We start from the raw sequence: 6,000 nt of genomic DNA on the forward strand, positions 1-6,000 counted from the left end.
ACATTGCCATAAATTTAAACACAAAAACATTCTCTCTGAATAAAATAATGACAGTAAACAAGGCATAGTATTGTAACAAATCATGAGGCAGGAAGAATACTCGTGGAAAAAATTTAAAATCCTGAAATCGAACCAAAGTATCACTGCTAATCTAGAGACAGAGATAATCATATTCAACATCAAACAAGCCAGAGATTCAAATTTAGAGACACAAATATGCTCTATTTCTAAGAAAAGAACTGAAGAAATCAAAACATTTCAACAAAACTAGAGACTGAGAAATTATTATTGAGAAGAAATTAAACCAAATAATTGAAAACTTCACAACAAATCCATAGACAGCGATGTTCTCGTTGAATGAAACAAATCGGGAACTAAACAAGACATAGTATCAACATAAACTTTGATACAGGTAAAATCCGTTAAAATGAAACAATCCTTAGTGAGTATCTCAGAGTATAAACGACGGATAAATCAAACCAGTGAGGTGAGTATTGCTAAAGGACGATAGACAGGTGATATCCTTGTCTATGAAAAGACAAAACCAAACAAACTAGAGAACTAAAGTTAGAGAAATGGATATTCCCTTTTAACCAAAATGCCAATCTAAATAGCCCATATTATCTATAAAAAGTTAGAACGAAAGATGTTCTCGTAGGATAATAGAAATGAAAGAGACAATCCAAAAACTTGTTGCAAATTTAGAGAAAGGCGGCATTCTCATAGAATAAAATGTTGAAATCAAACAAGCCAGCGTGTCGCTACAGTTCCCGCTACAGGCAATACACTCGTAGAATAAAAAATATAAATAAACTAGGCAGGGTTAGTATCTCTAGAGATCGATAGACCAGTTATATTATTGTAGAATCAAAAAGTGAAACAAACAGGTTGGTGTAGCACTTTAGGTCTATAGGTATAAACATTCTCATTGTAATAAAAAGGTAATTTTCACGTTAATCAAAAATAACAAATTCGAAAAGTTAAAACACTGGTACAAATCTGTAGACAAGCGACTTTTTTATAGATTAAAGAAACTGACACCAAACAAACCAAAGTATCAAGGTAATGACAGGGATACTGTTGTTGAGCAAAAATGTGAAAGCAAACAAGATAAACCATCACAAATATCAATAAACAGACAATATTTCAGTAGAATTAATAGTTATAAATATTCTCTCGTAGAATAAATATGTGAAACCAAAAAGGACAGAGCATCACGAGAAATTTTGCAAGAGTAATATTATGAATAATCCAAATGTTAGCATAAAATAAACAAAACTTCGCTGAATGTCTAAACATATGTTATCTAAACGTCCAGACATACGTTACAAAAACTTAATTAATCAAGCCAATGTTTGTGTGTTTTATTATCGCAAAGCCACATCGAGCTATCTGTTGAGTCCACCGAGGAAAATCGAACACCTGAGTTTAACCTTGTAAATTCGTAAACTTACCGCAGTACCAACGGGGGACTAAACAAGCCAACCCATCTCTACAATTTCAAACGTTCTTATTGACAAAACAGTGAAACCAGACAGTTCGTAATATCATTACTAATCTAAAGGTAGAGAAAGAGAAAATTTTGAGGAAGAAAAGTTAAAATCAAGTAAGTCAGAACATCAACTACAAAACAGGATATATTCATATTTCCTTTCTATTAATGCGTGAAAATAGAAAAGCAAGTATTACAACAAATCTATAAACCTAAATAATATTTTGAACAGAAAAAGAGGAAATTAAATAATTCGAAACATCGCTAGAACTTTATTTAAAATGGCATTCTCGTTGCGTGGAGGTAAAGACTTACCGCTGGGACAGAGGTAAGTCTTCGAAATTATAACGCTAAAATCAGAGGTTCGATTCCCCTTGATGGACACAACAAATAGCCGGATGTGACTTTGCTGTAAGAAAAACACAAATACACAGAATATCAAATTCAGTAATACAGATATTGTTGTTGAACTAAAATGTGAAACCAATGCAAAAATCTACAGGCAGTGAGATTCTCTTAAAATTAAATGGTGAAACTCTACAAAACCAGAGTATTTTTACAAATGTAGAAAGAAGCTTTGTTTCAGCAGAATAAATGGAAGAAACAAATTCGTCAAAGTTTCGCTACAAATCTTGAAACAGATTTATTGTTATTGAAGAAAGAGAAAATAAAATCAAAGTACTCGAAATATTGCAGCAAATCCGGAAACAATGATACTCTCATAGAATAACAAAAGTGAAACTAAACAAGTATCACTATAAGTCTACAGACAAGTTAGAGTATCACTGTAAGTCTACAGACAAGTTAGAGTATCATTGTAAGTCTACAGACACGAATATTTTGTCAAACAAGAAAGTTTAAATGAAAAATGTCAAAACGTGGCAACAAATATAGAGATAAGGAAATTTCTCTGAAAATGAAAAGTCAAACAAAAAAGCTAGACTGTCATTATAAATTTAGAAACATTAATAAATTTATTAAATAAAAATGAGAAACCGAACTAGTCAACACCTTTAAATATCTATTGACAGGTGATATTTTTCTGAGTTAGAAACTACAGAAACCATGATATTGCTACAAATCTCTAGACAAGAGTTTCATTAAAAATCGAAAGATAAAAATGTGTTTATTGAAGAAAAGTCTAAAACTGAATAACTGTAAGTCTGAAAACAATTATATTTTTTGGAATATAAAGATGAAACCAAACAAGTGAAAGCATTGCAATAAATCTCCAAACAGATAATATCCTCGTAAAAAGAAATGGTAAAATCAAATAAGCCAGAGTAACATTAGATCTATAACGACAGAAATATTTTCTTTGTTTAAAAACGTAAACATTTTACAAATTGTCACAAATGTGCAGAAAATATTGTCTACAAAGCCCTAAACAAGCAATATTTTCATCGAATAAAAGCATTGTACATCTAGAGACAGAAGTATTCTCTTAAAAAAAAAGATGAAGCAAAACCCAACCAGATGAATACAAATTTAAAGACTAGGACGTTTTCGTTGAACAAATAGTCAAAAACCAAACAAGTCAAAACATGGCTACCAATCTATAGACAATCGATATTCTCAGAGAATAAAAAGGCGAAACTAAACACGTTAAAGTATCACTAAAAGTCTTGAGACGGACAATATCTTCATAAAATAAAAACATTAAATCAAGAATTATAATTGCTACGGATCTATAGATTGGGGATATTATCACAGAATAGAAATCTGAAACAAGACAACTGAAATTTCACTACAAATCTAGAGAATGTGACATTATCACAGAATAGAAATTTGAAACCAAACTATTCAGAGGATCGATGGAATTTTATAGAGAATTATTTTGTCATTGAATAAAAAGGTGCTAATAAACAAACAAGCTAGAGTATATATATATCTTACAGACAGAAATTTTCTTGTTCAGTAAATAGGTGCAAACAATTAAGTGAGAATAAAACGTACTAGAAACAGAGGTATTTCTGAGAAATAAAAATCTGGAAGAAAATAAGTGAAAGTTTTACTGCAGGTATTCAGACAGAATATATTTTTACAAAACAAAAGGATAAGATCGTGAAATCAGAGCGTAATTATAAATATAAACACAGCAGATATAACTGTAGAGAAAAAATAAAACCAAAACCAAGAATTTAGCTTTCATTTAGATATGAAAAACAGTTTAAGCAAAACAAAAAAGAGTGTTAACATAAAATGAACACAAAGGTAAAGTAGATCAATATATATTGCTATTAATATCTAAGAGATTATTCTCTTGCATAACATAACGATTACACCACAAAGCCCATGTTATCTTAAGAATTCAATGATTTAAAATTCTCGTACTCCGAAAAGATAAAGATGACTTAAAGTATGGTTAGAAAAACCTTTTAAAAACATAAAACTGCAGAAGAAATATTGTCGTTACAAACAGCACAAGTAGTAATGATTTTGTAGAATATACAGATAGGGCCAAATAAGACAGAACTATGTCTTATTTAAGTTTCATTTCTGTGGAAACTAGGAATATATCTTAAGTTAGAACATCGCTAGAAACCTAACGATTAGCGTATATGTATATAAGGGTGAGGAGAAATGAAAAAACAATCGATTAAAATATAACAAAAATGATATTAATTCTATTGGATCTTGAAACTGAAGCTAAGGGAATCCAAAAACTGCTAATGATATCATTTTACATCATAGCAGAGAGGTATACAAAATACAGTATCATTATAAGTCTTTCAAAAAAAAAAACTAACAGAAACTAGAAATATGCCGACTTTATATTTTTAAATGAACAGAGATATTTTTAGAATAAATGGGTGTAAACAAAGGAACCGGATCACAAAAAAAATTGGAATATATCTTTTAGTTAAGCATATAGACGAATCAGGAGGAAACGTAATATTAGTAAAGTTTATATACAAGTCACTACAACATAGCGATCAAACTAAACAAGCTAGGGAATGTATAAACCTATAAATATTTAGTGGAGCATAAACTTTACTACTACAAGGGAAAGCATCGTTACACATTTACACAAACCACACCTAAAGACATGACTGAATATGTATAAAGAAAGCTTAAAGAAGTGGAGTTAAAGATAGGATCTACAGATCAGCGACATTCCCGTTGAAAATCAAAACAGAGCCAAACAAACCAGATTATTGACATATATCTACAGACATGTAATAATCTTTTATAAAACGAAAATTAAGCTGATCTATTGACACAAATCAACAGATATGCAACATTCTTGTATAATATAAAGGTGAAGCTAAATAAACCATATTATCGATACAAATCTACAAACGTGCATCATTTTTGTCAAGCCTGACAAGCAAAGTCATCAACAGAAATCTAGTGATTGTTCTTAAAATGATGATGAACTTAAATGAGTCAATTTCTCTACACACTTGCAATACACTTCTTATACAAAATAAAAGCAAAATCAAAAGTTAGGCAAACGATTCAAGTCTACATTATTACTTTCTAATGTAAAATTGAAGTCAAAAAATATTCTGACATTTTGATAAAACCACAACCATTATCATACAGCTTTTATAGCAAGAACAAATCTTATTTGAAACTTCAAAACTGCTAGCAGCTGGACGCGTTTCGTATTATATAATACGAATTTGATATTGTAATGTCACATGAAGAATTTCCTTATGTGTATTTTGTTTAATCACGTTATTAAGACAATATACACTGGCTCATAAATCTTATCTATTTACACATCTAATTTAATGCAACTGCTTAATTAAAATACGTATTATAGGTTGATTATGAATGTTTGTATTACATTCTTTATTAGTAACAGTCTTAACCATTTTGAAAAGTAATCACAATTGTAATTTTCATTTACTGGCAGCATAATTATTATTTTTGAGATATTTTATGAATTATTTTATACGAATAAATTAGCAGCACAGAGTTTCGGGTGGCCCTCCAACCACCTCCATCTGGCAAAACAAGAATTGTTATGAATATTTAGTTCTCTGAAACTTACATATCTAACCAAACTTACTAATTATTATATGCATTCCTTTACCGATAAAAAGTAGAAGATACTTACGTGGCGTATGTCGAGCAGCAAATAGCAGCAACGGCGAAAACAGATGAATGCTATCGTGACGCCCTCTGTTCCTATCGGGAGGAGAAACTATCCGTAACCTTGGCAACCAATCAATAACGTGTAGTTTCTGACAGCATGCTAAATAACAAGACGCGCTCAGTCTAAACTAGTTTACTTGTTCAGAGGGTTTTGGCAATGCCACTTAATTAAAGATTACAGAAAAAAAATAGTCGTGAGGTAATTATGCTGTTTAGTTCACACATAATAATATGTGAGTAGTAAAGACGATTTTCTAATTCAACTTTGATATTAATGTAATGGTATACATAACATATTCCATCTTATACCAGTTGACAATTTTGTTTCCACAATATCAGTATTTCTGTGATCTTAAAATTATGTTTCATAGCCCGTTCTGTTCATGAATATGTGTTCATGT

At 30.4% G+C, this 6,000-nt stretch overlaps 1 protein-coding gene across 1 annotated transcript in view; it reads right to left on the minus strand.

Annotated features, from left to right (window-relative positions):
• The window catches only part of LOC143235002 (sodium/potassium/calcium exchanger Nckx30C-like), a 94,035-nt gene extending 92,131 nt beyond the window's left edge, over positions 1-1,904 (minus strand). The window contains exon 1 of the mRNA XM_076472704.1: positions 1,808-1,904. The gene's annotated coding sequence lies outside the window, so the exon portion shown is untranslated. The remainder of the gene's footprint in view (positions 1-1,807) is intronic.
• Positions 1,905-6,000: the final 4,096 nt, after the last annotated feature.

Source organism: Tachypleus tridentatus, chromosome 12 (assembly GCF_004210375.1).
Source record: "Tachypleus tridentatus isolate NWPU-2018 chromosome 12, ASM421037v1, whole genome shotgun sequence".
NCBI lineage: Eukaryota > Metazoa > Arthropoda > Merostomata > Xiphosura > Limulidae > Tachypleus > Tachypleus tridentatus.